The sequence below is a fragment of the Schistocerca piceifrons genome, chromosome 8 (genome assembly GCF_021461385.2).
Source record: "Schistocerca piceifrons isolate TAMUIC-IGC-003096 chromosome 8, iqSchPice1.1, whole genome shotgun sequence".
NCBI lineage: Eukaryota > Metazoa > Arthropoda > Insecta > Orthoptera > Acrididae > Schistocerca > Schistocerca piceifrons.
The window spans coordinates 287,780,147-287,798,259 of record NC_060145.1 but is presented as its reverse complement, the minus strand read 5'-3'; positions in this window follow the sequence as shown (position 1 = coordinate 287,798,259).

Sequence of the window (18,113 nt, the reverse complement as noted above, 5' to 3'; positions counted from 1 at the left end):
AAGACCAGCAGTAGAAATTTTCGTCGTGTCGGGCCGGCATTGCCTTACTGAAACGTGGCCCAGAATAGCTCGTTATGATGGGCAACATAACGAGGCGTAGAATACCGTCGACGCACCTCTGCACTGTAACTGCGCCGCGGATGGCAACCAAAGAGATCCTGCTGTGAAAAGAAATGGCACCCCAAACCACCACTCCTAGTTGACGTGCTGTAGGGCGAGCAACAGCCAGGCTGATATCCCACCACTGTCTCGAGGCACGTCTTCGCTGGTTATCGGGGCTCATTTCGAAGCAGGACTCGTCACTGAAGACAATTCTATTTCAGTCATTCACATTCCAGGCCGAAGACGTGTCTGGGGACGTCCCAGACAGCAGTGGGACACCAACCTGACTGTCGCCCGTCATACGGCTCGACAAACAGGAGCGATGGTCTGGGGTACCATTTCTTTTGATAGTAGGATCCCTCTGGTTGTCATCCGCGGCACCATTGCAAAACGGCAGTCGTCGACTATATTCTACGCCCCGTTTTGTTGCCCTTCATGGGAAGCCACCCTGGTCTTCTACTTCAGCAAGACAATGGCCGCCCACAAATGGCAAGAGTTTCTGCTGTTTGTCTTCGTGCTTGCCAAACCCTGCCTTCGCCGGCAATGTCGCCGGATCTCTCCCCAGTTGAGAACGTTTGGAGCACTAAGGGCAGTGCCCTGTAACCAGTTAGCGATTTTGACAATTTAATGTGCCAGTTGGACAGAATTTGGTACAACATCCCTCAAGAGAACGTCCCACAATACTGTCAGTCGTTGCCACGCTGAATAAATGCTTGCATCAGGGACAGGGATGGATGAACGTGGTATTGGCTTTCTCAATTCGTGAAGCTTTTTCTCTTGAATAAATCGTCTATTTTCTTCTGAAATTGTAATAATTTCTTTATCTGTACGTGTAGATCACAGCTAAAGATTTCCATTCCATTCGGATAATTCTTTTGTGCGTTGTGTTTTCCCCCTGTATGATATTACTGGCAAGAAACATGTTTGTTACTATGACTTGCAGACATCTATTACGTACGCTTATGTTTCCCCTTTGTCAAAAATGTTTTAAAACTGTGTGTACTTGAAGTCCCCCTTTCGACAGCTGCAAACACTAGCACCTTCGCTGCCCTGCACTGCAGTTGCGTCATAAAATTCAGTTCACCGGACAAAATATTTGTCACGAGCTTAAAAGAGCGCATTAGTCACTTCCCGGCGCTGCAGATGACATAGGACTGGTACAAACCATTCATGCTGCGCTCCACCGCAGATACAAGTCAGCGAAATCAAATTGTGTGTGTGTGTGTGTGTGTGTGTGTGTGTGTGTGTGTGTGTGTGTAAGTAACAATGCTGAATGTCCAAAATGTGTACAAGGAACTGTGTACCACTTGCAGTTGTGTATTATGGTGTAGGAACAGTGGTAGGAAAAAGATCCTAACCAATAGGCAGGAGAGAGTCGCTCCTGAGTAACAATTGGTTTCAGTGAATGTAAATCAATCGAAACCAGTTTTTCGAGAGAACTTCATGCAACAGACATGTGGAGTCGGGTACACTGTAAAAGGTCGTTACTGACAACGGTACACAGAGCTGTACATATTTACTGGGCCAAGCAAAGCAGAAATTGGACAGCAGCTGACTGTATGCGTGTGGCGTGGTCCGACGAGTAACAAGTTTGTCTCTTTTTCAAACAATGCAAGGCGTCAAGTGCACCGGCGGTTCAATGAGGCGTTTACCTTTTCAATTCAGACCAGAGATGGTTTTTTGATGTTTTGTGGGTGTTTTTCGTACTAGAACTTGGGCCCACTCATTCGAGTCACTGTGCGCATGACCCCGGATGTTTATGTTGTCGGAGATGTAGTGCTGCTCTTCTTTCCATATCTTCATGATAAGTATGATGTGGAGGCTTGAAAGGTGGCAACCCTTTGGGCACAACATCTTTCACCCTTCGTTAATTACGAGGTCCCTGCAGACGCTTTGCCACAATTTCAGCTGTAGCGCAACATGTTTTCTGTATCGCCGAGGACGGCAGGGAGACTTGGCCAGGGCAGCAGAAGTCAAGGAAACAGCTGCAGCCTCTTCCAGAAAAGCATCCGGGTTGCTACAAAAGCGTGATCCCTTTGCTGTCAGTGCAGGTGGTGGCATCCCGACATAAAGTCGGCCCACGAAGGCAGCCCAGTCTTCAGTAGGACAATGGCCAGTAGCCTGCATTCCTGAAGCATATTATCCACCCCCAGTGTGCAAACCGACAGGCGGGCACCGAGCTTTAAGACTTGCTCTGGGTAGGAACGCAACGACCGCCGCAGGTGTAGAATGTACGCGCATTTCTTTGTTGCCAAGTTTAGCGCGGGAGTGCATAGATTTTAGCGGCAAACTTTCTTATTGCAGGTATACCGCTATGCCGTGTCTAGGCAATTTGCAATGGCGGCTTGGCCATTGGAGGGGACAATTTTTGGCGACTCCACGTGGATTTGGTGTGAAGGAGGGAAGAGGGTAGATACCTTCGTGACATTCGGTGGATGTCCACCGTAGTGGACGGTCTGGGCACTTCGGACAGGGTATGATGTACGCTCAGCAAATTGGCGGAGAGCCGCAACAGATGACAGTCTCAGTCTTTTCAGCGCGCCAGCCGTGATTCTCTGTACATCTCGGCGCGAGGGTACGTCAGCCATTGTCTTTCCAGTTCCACGCCTAAGGCCAGTCTCCACCCGTTGGGCAGTTCAGTGGCGAGCATATCGGCAGTTCGGGCCTACAAGCAAACTTTGTCTGATGACTTAGTCCTCAGTGCAGAAAGTCAATCTCACCTGAAGCCCTGTACTTCAACCAACCACACCATATTGACGTTCAGCTAGCGGTTCGGTCAGTACCTCACGTGTAGTCAGAAAGCGTTGTTGCTGTTAACTTGAGGAGGTACACTATGAGATCAAAAGTATCCAAACACCTGGCTGAAAATGACTTACAAGTTCGTGGCACCCTCCGTCGGTAATGCTGGAATTCAACATGGTGTTGGCCTACCTTTAGCCTTGCTGACAGCTTCCACTCTCGCAGACATACGTTCAATCAGGGGCTGGAAGGTTTCTTGGGGAATGGCAGCCCATTCTTCACGGAGTGCTGCACTGAGGAGAGGTATCGACGTCGGTCGGTGAGGCCTGGCACGAAGTAGGCATTCCCAAACATCCCAAAGGTGTTCTATAGGATCCAGGTCAGGATTCTGTGCAGGCCAGTCCGCCGCAGGCCATACATTACGTACAGTTGCTTGATCGTGTTGAAAGATGCAATCGCCATCCACGAATTGCTCTTCAACAGTAGGAAGCAAAAAGGTGCTTAGAACATCAATGTAGACCTGTGCTGTGACAGATCCACGCAAAACAACAAGGCGTGCAAGCCCCTTCCATGAAAAACATGACCACACCATAACACTACCGCCTCCGAATTTTACTGTTTACACTACACATGCTGGCAGATGACATTCCATTCACCTGGTATTCGCCATACCCACACCACCGTTGTGTACCGTGATTCGTCACTCCACACAACGTTTTTCCACTGTTCAATCGTCCAATGTTTACACTCCTTACACCAAGCGAGGCGTCATTTCGCATTTACTGGCGTGATGTGTGGCTTATGAACAGCCGCTCGACCATGAAAGTTTTCCCACCTCCGCCTAACTGTCATAGTACTTGCAGTGGATCCTGCAGTTTGGAATTCCTGTGTGATGGTCTGGATAGATGTCTGCCTATTACACATTACGATCCCCTTCAACTGTCGGCGGTCTGTCAGTCAACAGCTGTACGTTTCCCTTCACGTTTCGACTTCACTATCACATCGAAAACAGTGGGTCTAGGGATGCTTACCGGTGTGGAAATCTAGCGTACAGACGTATGATACAAGTGACACCCAATCATCTGACGTCGTCCGAAGTCCCTGATTCCGCGGAGCGCCTCATTCTGCTGTCTCACGATGTCTAGTGACTACTGAGGTCGCTGATATGGAGTACCTGGCAGTAGGTGGTGGCACAATGCACCTAATATGAAAAACGTATGTGTTTGGGGGTGTCCGGTACTTTTGATCACATAGTGTACATTTTAGCTTGATCCCTTCCCGTTTAATATCTTTGCGAGTCACCAACATCGTTTGCCACTGTGTATTTTGTTTTGTGGTGTTTTTTAATTTAATCTGTACTCTAATTCTGGGAATGCGCATGTTGGATTTATATTAAACTAAGTCTGAAAACAGTAATATTTCATTTCAGTACTCTATTCGTCTTGACCGTTTGAATTATAATAAATTTTTATGAGCGGAGGATACGTAATGAAGTTAGGGAATCTTACACGCTTCCAAGATGACAACAGCCGTGTTCAAAGGGCTGCACGCATACATTTGCTGTTTGGTGGAAGCTCACTGAGGCCCCCTTGCACCTCGACTGGCCCATTAAATCACTCCTCCTTAAGCCCACAGAAATTGTCTGGGACTATCTGCGACAACGGGTGAAACGTAGCAGTCAACATCCTTGCAGTTTGCTAGCTCTGTGGGATTCAATCATCAACGCGTGATTTTAAGGAGATACGGAATACCTGGACAAACTTGTGGACTCTTTTCCTAGCCTAACTGATACCATTATCAGCGCTACAGGGGGTGCTACGCGCCGCTAGTTGCATGTCTTATGCAGGTGACTAGCTTTTTGTCTGATCTGCTTATTACTGACTGTACTTTTGGACTCTGCTGTTGACGCCCTGGTCAGCTCTCTTCTTCTTGCACTAGAGAAGTGTAACCTGTTAAGGTTTTCATTTGCATTCTTGTATAGTGTTCACCTTTAATAATTAAAGCACCAAAATAAACAATGTAAGATGGATATTTTGACAGGATCTGATTATAAATAATATTAGGAGCCGATCACCGAAATTTTAATGGTGTCATACGATCGATATCCCATTATCCATCCTAAATGTCACTTCATATGGACTCCATTATTTTTTTTAATAGTGAATTCCAAACATCAGGAAGACTGAGTTCATGAGTACACCTCAGCTGTAATTAGTACATTCCGAATAGAAAATAAAAAGAATATATATTGTTCAGAATGTAAGCAAAAATAAACACAAATCATGAGGGAACTTATATACCATATCAGCGATAGTGAACATACACCAACAGGTGACAGAACAAACAGTATAAAGGAACATACGGTATATGATAGAAAGTATCTAGTCAACCCTATGTAATACGCAACTAAACACTAGATAGCATGAGAGGCAGACAAGGCAGCGCCGAGTATTGTGTTGTCAGTAGGGAAGCACTAGCAGCAGAATGTAGCCGAAAGGGAACTCCGTGACTTCGAACATGGACTAGTCACTGGACCCCACGTGAGTAACAAACCATCAGTGACATTTCAATCCACTGCTGGGGATGTGATTGTGAAAAGCAAACGCAGAGGAACAACCACAACTAAACTAAGACCAAGCAGACCCCGTGCGCTGACAGACCGTCAAGCAATGAGGAGATGGTTATAAAAATCGCACGCAATAGCGGAAGGAATCACTCGCGAATTCCTAAGTTCTACCACCAGTCTAGGTGGCACAATTACTATGCACAGGGAGTTAAAAAGAATTGGGTAGAACAGACTAACAGCTCCACATATGTCACACAGCTCTGTAGTTAATGCTAAGCGACACTTGAGGACCTGTAAAGAGCAACGCGACTGGACAATGGATGACTGGGAACGAATGACCTGGAGTGACGAACCACGGTATAGCCTGTGTCAACTCGATGTAATGGTTTGGGTTTGACGAATGCCCGGAGAACGTTACCTGCCATCATGTGTAGCGCCAGCAGTGAAGTAAGGAGGTGGTGCTCTTACGCTTCACGCTAGAACGAGAAAGTAAGTGAGCAGTTCCATTCCTTGACGTGGAAGTCTACAGAATTCCGAAGGGTAACATTCATCTCACTCTAGGTGAGGAGGCCCTACGTCATAGTGACGTAGGCACGCGTCGTCATGAGCTTCACGAATTATCCTATCGACTGTTGTCTTTCTTGAATCTGCATTGTTATTTGTTTGTGTGCTGTCATTGTCCTATTGTCCGGTGTTGCTAGCGTGTACGTCGTTCTGAACATGGGCTCTAACGGAGACGAGAAAGCTTTCAAGCAGATCCATAAAGATAGTCCGAAAGATTTCGCTATCTCTCTTAGCTGATGTACAACATGAAGGCAAAATTAAAGTAGATGGTTTAATATTTCCAGAAACATTCGGAATTATCTTCGGAACCACTTCAATTTCTCAGTTTTACGTTTCTCCCCACATGGCTTATGTACAGATCATTGGCTTTTATAAAAATACGAAACACTTTAATTTCTCCCTATTTCACGTTTTTACACACATGATTTATGCAAGAATAATCGGATTAAAAAATTTACTAGACACTTTTTTTAACTTTCGTTATGGTTATGATTCCTTCATTCACATATTCGTTATTTTCATGAAACACACAATAACACCCCACATTCTTTCGATTGCATATTAATAATTAATTATTTTCCGTTTCTGTGCACACGATTTATGCACGATTCATCGGATTTAAAAGAAAGACAAGCTTTTTTTTTTACTTTCGTTATGGTTCCTTCGTTCAGACATTTCTTATGTTCATGAAACACGCAATAACATCGCAAATTGTTGGGATTACATTTAATAATTCATTCAACTGGGATGGGCATATCACACAACTCGTGTCACTTCCTTTGGACACATGTAATTACATTTAGCTTTGACGTTATCGGTACAACTACAAAGATCGATATACGTATTCATGTAGTCGATTTAGATTATTTACGTCACGATGACGTAGCGTTACGTCATTATGACGTAGGCTTCTCCTCACCTAGCGTGAGATGAATGCTACCCAATTCCAAACGGCGAATAAAACACAAGGGCTACCAGAAACTATACCGTACCTACACGCCAAATCCTCCCATCATCTGCCTTCAGAAGGCCTACATTCGCTGACCTCCTGAACCCACCGCATCAGCGATACATAAAACATCAAACAACATTTGGAAACGCTGCATAATACCTTCCGAACTAACAGATACGAAATTCAACAGGAAGTTGGTCACAGGAAATGGAATAAAAGAACAGCTTCCGATATCGCACTTACCTTGTATCAGCCATAGAGTACGCGGGATGCTTCGCTCAGAAATCTTTAAATCAGTTTTCCTGAGTGGCCGCGGGATCCAGAAGTGGGTGTGGTCCATTAAGGATTTGAAAACAGCTGTGAACACCGCAGGTGTGTACGAAATATGGTGTGAGATCGGAGCTCTCTACGTAGTGGAAACTGGAAGCTCTTCTAGCACCACCTGCAGAGCAGGAACTGTGTGTTCCTAACACCAACCAGCGGTTTTTTAGGAACAATAAAATCTAAGAAGTTCGACGTCAGTTGTCTCAGACACTGTCATAAACACACCATAGTGAAGTACCCATCTTCCAGTAAAACACTTCTGTGCCCTGCTGAAGATTGCTGCAGTACAACCGAAGTGTTGGTTGTTTGCGTATCCTAGCATTTAAAATGTAAGATGACGTGGCAGTATACCCACAGATTACAGTTTGTTTCCATTCCATTTCAGCCACGTCCAAGGTGATGGTACAATTTATTACTATCAACTTGTCCTATAGTGGCGCAAGGTTCCCAACTTCTGAACCTTTTTTCCTTGGAGCCGCACGAAGAGTTCTGTTTACAAGGCATTTTGCGATAGAGGGAGACCTGGTTGTATGTGTTATTTGTGGCGTAGACATAATTCACTTTACACATGGTGACCTGAATGAGTGTATTACCTTTTTTATCGCATCTTACAGACTACTCTCTGTACTTTTATAATAGATTTTCTTTTTAAATTTTTTTGAAGTCATTTGTTTGAATTGATTACATAATAATGTCTCAACATAATAATAATAATAACAATAATAATAATAATAGTAATATTAACAATAACAATAATAGTAGTAATGATTGAGAGTTCTCTTTAAGTAATAAAAAATATATAAGAGTGAAAGTTTTCTTTAAATAATAAAAAACTTGACTGAAGTACTTTTTCTAATTGTAAGCTCTGGGCTGTAGTAATAAATGAACAGTGGTAATGAAACTTGTACTGTCGTAATGCGAAAGCAAAGCTGCACTATAATAATAATTAATTGCCGTAATGAAAAGGGTGGTCTTTTATAGTGTAAAATTTAGCAGTCTGACTGCAAGAATTTTGAATAGTATAAACTGCCTGAATAATGAACTTTGACATGAAATCTACAGTAATTGGGTTTGCAAAACCGATCCCAAAAACTGTCTCTGAATGACATAAGTTGGCCCTGATTGAGTACATAAAAAAATCAAAATATTTAGTCCTTACCTCTATCCTGCGCAAATCTCGATAACGCATTGCACTACTGCTCTGTCTTGCGCGCCGCTATGCTAAAGCTGCAAATTACTGTATCCACACACACACACACACACACACACACACACACACACACACACACACACACACGTGAGGTGCAATGAGTTCTCTGTTAGTTACAAATCGAACTAATTTTCCGAACACACTTGGTTGCAGGAGTCATTAAAAATTGTAAGAGAAAGGTTGCTAAAAGAAAAATGAAATATGCGCATAAATGACAACACTAACGTTTCTTGTATACTGCGAAAAAGAGCTCAAGGTTGATTTTAAATTTAATGAACGTCTTAACATCCAAACAGTACACTTTCATATTTCTCAAATCTAGCAACTCTCAGTACAATAACCAAGTTAGTCCGATCGCGATGCAATAGTGAAAAAAAAATCATTATAATATTTACCTCTGAAATTCCATTAGACTTTCTCCTTCACAAATCAGTTTCCGCTACAATCTTGAAATAATCATATTGATTGAATAAACTGACAAACGGAAACTTTACCTATTCATTCCTTACTCTAACATCGCTTAACATTGTCTGCCCCACTGCGCCCTCGCGCACATCGGGCGCTCTTCTGCGTTCGTGTACACTGTGAGTTGCCTATCATCTAGTAATCTGCTCCACATGAAATGGGATAGGCCGAGCTTCTAAAATATCTCCCTTCAGTTAGAGACACTCATTTTTAAGGTTTTCTTTTTGAAAATCGCTCTATCAAATTACTGGGATAAGTAGTATGTTGCACACCTGGTTAGTAGTCCCTCCTAGTTCGGTGAAATCTCGTCGTCCCAGGGCTAACTGGTTCAATAAAAAGACACCTGCCGTTGCCGACAAGCGTCAACAGAAATATTGTCTCTAACAAAACTTGTTCCTCGTGGCGTGATCTATCAGTCCTATATGTTTGATGCAAAGCCTTTGGAACGGTCTGTATGTATATTATGTAGCAGTAACAATGTTATTTGGGAGAATATATGCATACGTAATGGCTAAAAGTAGAGTGTATTACTGCGATAAAGTGATTCACCTACGAATATGTGTACTGTTATGTTGCTCTTTTACCGATCAATTAATTGTCTTAGGCGTCCGTTACAGAAACTGAAAGAACTATGAAAATTTTCCACAATGAGTTTTACGCAATGCTAACATTTGTAGCGACTGTCGGTTTAGAGTAATTACAGGTACTGTTTTTTCTGGAAATATTTAAGATCGAAGTTTTACCTGTTCACTGTGTAGTCTTCTGGTCTCTGTAATTTAATGGTGGTCATCCAAAGCGAACCCTGTTCCCGTGCGGCCTGGATTCTGCAATCGGACTTACTTTTTGCCTCGCCGTGCTGTGTCTTCTACCCACTAGAAATCCTTTTCCGTATTGGGTTGATAAAAATATGGTTCAATAACTTTTCCGTTTATGAAGGCTCGTAGGTTTTCTTTATAAAGTGAGATTTTTATTGCATATCGTTAATATGACTGATTCTCTCAACATACTCCAGCGTTCCTATTACTGTGTACAATTTACCGTAAGCGGTTACAAAATAATCTATATCGTTAAAAAAGAAAAAAAATCCTCTCTTATCTTTCCTAGGTGCGTTACACATGATAATGTCAGCTCAAATTGTTTTGGTAGTAAAATACGCCAGAAACATCAGTATCAGCCCCGCGAGAGTTAAAACCGTGAGACGAAATAGTTTTGCTTGTAACATGGAAACGGATCAGTTCCGCACCGATCTTGCTATCTAAAGCTTTACCTGTTCGGACCGATCTACAACCTCTCGAACTGTCTAGCAGGAACAGTAGAACATGCGCTACTTCCTTAAAATACATTTTCTTTCTGTCAAAGAGAAAAAAACGGACTAGAAAATGAAGACATCTAGAAGTGTTTAGAAATGTGTGTATGGTGAGCCCATTTGTTGAGTCGGTTCTAGATGTGGCCTGATATAAATAATAGGGCCAGGCTACGCCACGTACCTGCGTGCCCCGGCATTAAATCATGCGGAACGGTGAAATTGGTGGCCGCCACAAAGTAATTGCAAACAGCGCCCCGCAGCCCGCTATGACGCTGACAGCCGCTGACGCAAACCAATTACTGGCCTGGGCGCTTTAATTGACAGCTTGTAATGAAGGCGCGCAGACCCTCACAACATGCACTGACCGTCGATAAATTGCTGTACTATAACGTCACAACACGCATCAAATGTCGTCCCTGAAGCGTCCTTCAGAAAGAGGTAAAGGGGTTAACTCTATAATGTTATTGTTTATATGGCGTATGCCTATCTGAGTGGTTAAAACAGCGACTAGAAAAAAATTGATAAGAAATAAACTGAGATAATAATCTCTGATAAATTTTGCACATAAATGCATGACATTAGCGAAGCGCAGATAGTCAAAATGCTTCAAATGGCTCTGAGCGCTATGGGACATCTGAGGTCATCAGTCCCCTACAACTTAGAACTACTTAAACCTAACTAACCTAAGGACATCGCACACATCCATGCCCGAGGCAGGATTCGAACCTGCGATCGTAGCGGTCGCGCGGTTCCAGATTGATGTGCCTAGAACCGCTCGGCCACACCTGCCGGCGCAGATAGTCACGACCGGTTTTAAATATAGAAATAAAACACAAATATCACGTTATGACTGTCCTTTGTAAGCTCTTTACTGTGATTAGGTGAAACCACATTCGTCCAGCCATAACTGTAGATTCTTTGAATGCTCTAGAAGAAGGCTCATCAAATTGGAACAAATGTAATATCAGTTCATTTTATTACATTATCGAATAAGGATTTACTTAACTTTGACACAATTCTTTGCCACAGGAGTAATGGCTAATTTACAACTGTCATTAACTGTGAAAGCAACCCTTGATGCACAAGTAACAAACTGATCTCTTGAGGTACAATGTTCTACATTTACAACAGAACAAGTTCATGAGGAACTTTAACAACTCGTTGGTCCTGCATTATGAGGTTGAGTCCTTCAAATGAGGTCACGAACTGGTCTGAGCTCTTGTCTCCTCAACACTGCACTGAGGCGAGAAAAGTCATAAGATACCTCCTATTATAGTGTCGAACTGTTTTTCCCCGGCACAGCCCAGCAACTCTGCGTGGCATGGACTCAACAAGCCGGTGGGGCAGTCTCCTGCAGGAATACTGATCCACGCTGCCTCAACTGCCGTCCGTAAGCGCGGAAGTGTTGCCGGTGCAGGATTTTGTACATGAATTGACCTCACGATTATGCCCGATAAATGTTCGACGGGATTCACGACGGACGATATGGGAGGTGAGATCATTTGCTCGAATTGTCCAGAATGTCTTTCAAACCAATCGCGAAGAATTGTGGTCCAGTGACAAAATGGGTCAAATGGCTCTGAGCACTATGGGCACACAGTTTTAATCTGCCAGGAAGTATCATATCAGCGCACACTCCGCTGCAGAGTGAAAATCTCATTCTGGAAACATCCCCCAGGCTGTGGCTAAGCCATGTCTCCGCTATATCCTTTCTTTCTGGAGTGCTAGTTCTGCAAGGTTCGCAGGAGAGCTTCTGTAAAGTTTGTAAGGTAGGAGACGAGATACTGGCAGAAGTAAAGCTGTGAGTACCGGGCGTGAGTCGTGCTTCGGTAGCTCATATGGTAGAGCACTTGCCCGCGAAAGGCAAAGGTCCCGAGTTCGAGTCTCGGTCGGGCACACAGTTTTAATCTGCCAGGAAGTTGCAATAAAATTTACTGTTATTACCAACCGCCCCAAATTCCGGGACGCCTGCAACGTTTCGCTGAAGCATGTTCTGTCCTTAAATCTCCTAATGAAGTAGCGGTTTGTCACTATTCGTGTCCCTGTACAGCTCTTTTAGAGGGATACTTAACAGAATAGTTAACACTTCAAATACATTCGCAGTAATAGGTTAATATTTTTTGCTAATGTTAGAATACCTTACCTCGTTAAGTGATGTGCCCTGGTAACTGGTCTAGTGGCTAGCGTTGCTGCCTCTGGATCATGGGGTCCCGGGCTCGATTCCCGGCCGGGTTGGGTATTTCCTCTGCCCGGGGACTGGGTGTTTGTGTTGTCCTCATCATATCAGCATCCGTGAAAGTGCCGAGATTGGACTGTGCACAGATTGGGACTTTGTACAGGCGCTGATAACCTCGCAGTTGAGCGCCCCACAAACCAAACATCATCATCATCATCATCCTGATAGCTGGTTGTAACAGACTGACCGTACATGTGAAGGTTGACATTGGAGATGGATATCAATTAGTCTCATCTCGCAATACTTCTCTAGTTCTCCTACTTGGTGCCTTTTAAAAAATGTCGCTCTTACTGCAGAAAGTTATGTACTGTCGTGTCTTCCTTTATGACGTTGTGCTGTAGCATTGAGAATCGTAGGAACAGACGTAAATACTTTTCCGAAAATATCACTCAATTTTTGTTCTAGGGAATGCCATTTATTACGCGCTGTACTCTCAACACAGCACAGTTAACGGTACACACAGGGTACCGCACAACGTGTCACTTGTAGAAATCAACGCAGCACACTCGCGAATGAGGACGGAATCGAATACAGTTCATAATGAACACAATTGCTTATATACCCAGCAGCACACAGCTCTGATCTGCGCCTAGCTGCCGATTTATACAATGAATCACTTTAACAATTAGCTGGATCCAAAACCTGCGCGACCGTCCACTTTGGCCGTCACCACTCAACTCCGTTAGCTCAACAATGCTGCTATCTCGGCCGCTTCAGCCAATCACAGCTAAGGGAATTTCGTCCTGCCGTTTATGGCCGAGCTTTTCTCAGCCAGTAGAACATGTGGCCTGTAACTGAAAAAGTACCATGATGATCTCCCCATTGGCAAGAGATTCCGGAATAGTCCCCCATTCGGAGCTCCCTGAAGTGACCATGAGAAAACGATTGAACAACCAACGGAAGGATAACGTTCTACGAGTTGCGGCGTGGAGTTTCAGAACCTTCAACGTTGTAGGGCAGCTAGAAAATCTGACAAGGGAAATGCAAAGGCTCAATCTAGATATAGTACGGATTAGTGAAGGGAAATGGAAAGAAGACAAGGATTTCTGGTCAGATCAGTATAGAGTAACATCAACAGCAGCAGAAAATGGTATAACGGGAGTAGGATTTCTTATGAATAGAACGGGAGGGCAGAGAGTGTGTTACTGTTAACAGGAGAATATGGGCATGGGACAAGGAATGAGAGAGGAGAAAGACTTACTGAGTTCTGTAATAAATTTCAGCTAGTAATAGCGAATACTCTGATCATAAGAGGAGGACGTGTAATTGGAAATGGTCGGGTGATACGCGAAGATTTCAGTTAGATTACATCATGGTCAGACAGACATTCCGAAATCAGATACTGGAGTCTAAGGCTTACCCAGGAGCAGATATAGATTCAGATCGCAATGTAGCAGTGATGAAGAATAGGCTGAAGTTTAAGGCATTAGTCAGGAAGAATCAATACGCAAATAAGTGGGATACGGAAGTACTAAGGACTGACGAGATACGATTAAAGTTCTCTAAGGCTATAGATACAGCAATAAGGAATAGCTCAGTAGGCAGTACAGTTGAAGAGAAATGGACGTCCCTAAAAAGGGCTATCACATAAGTTAGAAAGAAAAACACAGGTGCAAAGAAGGTAACTGCGAAGTAACCATGCGTAACAAAAGAAATACTTCAGTTGATCGATGAAAGAAGGACGTACAAAAATGTTCAGAGAAATTCAGGAATACAGAAACACAAGTCGCTGAGGAATGAAATAAATAGGAAGTGCACGGAAGCTGAGACTAAATGGCTGCAAGAAAAATGTGAAGAAATCTGAAAAGAAATGATTGCCTGAAGGACTGACTCAGCATATAGGAAAATCAAAACAACCTTCGGTGAAATTAAAAGCAAAGGTGAGAACATTAAGAGTGCAACGGGAATTCTACTGTTAAATGCAGAGGAGAGAGCAGGTAGGTGGTAAGAGTACACTGAAGTCCTCTATGAGGAGGAAGATTTGTCTGATGTGATACAAAAAGAAACAGGAGTCTATTTAGAGGAGGTAGGGGAACCAGTATTAGAATCAGAATTCAAGAGAGCTTATAAGTATTTAAGAACAAATAGGGCAGAAGGGATAAATAATATTCCATCAGAATTTCTAAAAGTGGCAACAAAATGACTGTTCACGATGGTGTGTAGAATGTATAAGTCTGGCAACATTAAATTTGACTTTCGGAAAAATATCATCCACACAATTCCGAAGACTGCAAGAGCTGACAGGTGTGAGAATTATCGCACAATCAGCTTAACAGTTCATGCATCCAAGCTGCTGACAAGAATAATATGCAGAAGGATGGAAAAGAAAATTGAGGATGTTTCAGATAACGATCAGTTTGGCTTCAGGAAAGGTAAAGGCTCCAGAGAAGCAGTTGATAATGGTAGCAACATTAAAGAAAAATCAAGGCATGTTCATAGGATTCGTCGACCTGGAAAAAGCGTTTGACAATGTAAAATAGTGCAAGATGTTCGAAATTCTGAAAAATATGGGTAAGCTATAGGGAGATACGGGTAATATACAATATGTACAAGAGCCAGAGGGAATAATAAGAGTGGACGACCAAGAACGAAGTGCTCCGATTAAAATCGGTGTAAGACACGTATGCAATCTTTCGCCCCCACTGTTCAATCTGCACTTGGAAGAAGCAATAATGGAAATAAAAGAAAGATTCAGAAGCGGAATTAAAAGTCAGACTGAAAGGATATCAATGATACGATTCGCTGATGGCATTGCTATCCTGAGTGAAAATGAAAAAGAATTACAAGTTCGGCTGTACGGAATGAACAGTCTAATGAGTACAGAATATGGACTGAGAGTAAATCGAAGAAAGACAGAAGTAATGAGAAACAGCAGAAATGAGACCAGCGGAAAAATAATATCAGGATTGATGGTCACGAAGTAGATGAAGTTAAGGAATTCAGCCACCTAGGCAACATAATAACCAACGGCGGACGGAGCAATGAGGACATCACAAGCAGACTATCACTGGCAAAAAGGGCAGCCGGGTCAAGAGAAGTTTGCTAGTATCAGACATAGGGCTTAATTTGAGGAAAAAAATTCTGAGAATGTACGTTTGGAGCACAGTTTAGAGAGAAACATGGACCGTGAGAAATCCGGAACAGAGGAGAACAGAAGCATTTGAGATGTGGTGCTACAGACTAATGTTGAAAATTAGATGGACTGATAGGATAAGGAATGAAGAGGTTCTGCGCAGAATCGGAGAGGAAAGGAATATGTGGAAAACACAGACAAGGAGAAGAGACAGGACGATAGGACATCTGTTAAGACATCAAGGAATGACTTCAATGGCAGTAGAGGGAGCTGTAAAGGACAAAAACTGTAGAGGAAGACAGAGATTGGAATACATCCAACGAATAGTTGAGGACGTAGGTTGCAAATGCTACTCTGAGATGAAGAGGTTGGCACAGGAGAGGAATTCATAGCGGGCACTTCAAACCAGTTAGAAGACAGGACACTCAAAACAAAAAAAAAGGGAAGTGAGAGCGCCAATTCCATGCGAGTTGTGACGCCACCACTGTTTCCAAACAACAGATCTTGTGCCACACTGCACCGTATGACGAGTTATTCAATATCGATTTAATATACAGGGGTTGACAAAAAGCTGGAAACACGCGAGAAATACACACTTGAACATAAATGCTAATGGTAAGCACACCTGCAGGTTGCGTCCTCGTATTTGACCTTGAACGGTGCGTATACAGTGTCCGCAATACGTTGCACGTATCACTTGTAGTCAGAGCAATGTCCTGTGTAGTGTGAGTGAATTATCTTGGAGATAAGTGAATTCGAAAGTGGGTAAATTGTTGGTGATCCTATGGTGGACGCTTCCATAATCAAGGGTACCCGAAGTGTTTGGTGTTTCAAGGGGCATCATATTGAAGACTTATACTCCATACAGGTAATGCGGAAAACATCATCCGCTAAGTCACAGAGTGGATGAAAGTGAGTGTTGAGTGACCGTGATAGACGGTTATTCTGTTACTGAAGAGGACTGTGACGAAAAATAACAGGACGACAGCTACAAAAGTCACTGCAGAACTGAACGTCGCATTTGCGAACCCTGTCAGCACCAAAACAACACAAAGGGAGCCAACCTTGTCAGCACCAAAACAACACGAAGGGAGCCCCATAAACAGGGCACTGCAGTGCGAGCTGGAATGTCAAAACCACTCATCAGTAACGCAAATGTCCATAACAGAAAAACATGGTACCGAAGCTATAAAACATGGACTACGGACCAATGGAAAAATGTTAGCTGGCCGAATGAGTCTGGTTTCACACTGTTTCCACCATCTGAATACATTTTTTTTCGAACAGTGAAACATGGCGGGGTTCGATGGTGATTTGAGCAGCAATATCGTGGTATTTTATGGGCCCCATGGTTACCCTACAACGTTGCATTTCTGTCATGGATTATGTGACCCTTTTGGCTGATCAACTCCATCCTGCAGTAATGTCTCTGTTCCCTGAGCTCCTGTTCACTGGCCGCACCATCCAGGACTGGTTTTGTGAGCACAAGGATGAACTATCGCATCTCTTCTGGTCACAACAGCCACCATATCTCAATATTATTGAGCCTTTGTAGTGCACTTTGAAGAGAAGGGAGCGTTATCACTATCGATTTTCGTCATCTTTCCCTGAACGTGCCGCTAATTTGCAGGAAGAATCCTATAAGGTTCCCTTGAAAATGACACAGGACGTGTATTCATCGATTCTGAGACGACTGGAAACTGTTTTGAATGACAGCAGGTTTCCCCACATCGTATTAGACATGGTAATGTGTTCTTAACCACCTCCGAAGCTGAGTAGCCAGCGTAGTTGGCTGCATTGCGGAGCACCCAGGATCGATTCATGGTACAGCCAAGGACTTTTCTTTGATAGGAGGAAAGGAACAGGGTGCACTCAGTTTCGTGAGGCCAACTCAGGAGCTGCTTGAATAATAAGTAGCGGCTGCAAGGTCTGGTAAGTCGGCACAACGGCCAGGAGAATTATTCGCTGACCACATGCCCCTCCATACTGCAATCACTTGATTCCGGAAGGCAGAGGATAACATGGCGGCTGGTCGATATCTCTTGAGCCCTCTAGGGCCTACACAAGGAGCTCATTAATGTTTAGCTTCTTTGGCGTTTCCATATTTCTGCCAGTCCCTGTAAGTGTTTCAAAGTCAGTCCCTTCTGGCTACCTCACATTCTTAGCTACCTCTCAAATGGCTTATTTGCAGCCGAGTTATTGTTCTATTATCGTAAACTTTCAGCTATGTCAATTTCGCTATTAATTATGGTACACCATGTATACGAAGTCAGAGTAACATGCCGGCATTTCGTCAAACTGTCGCAGTCGAACTGCAGCTTTACGCGATTAGCAATACGAGAAGATTTCATTGCGCGCAGTACACCTTTACTGCATGCAATTATGCGAGCTCCTCATAATATCCATGATTATTTCCTCAGTGAGAGGTCGTACCTTACCAGCGACAAAGGTATGGAACAGAAATGACAATACCTGGTGAAGAACGTCACTGTTTAATTACGAAAACCGACGGAATTTTCGTGAATGCATCGTGATCCTCGAAACTGAAATGAATCTTTCACAATTAAAGACGCAGG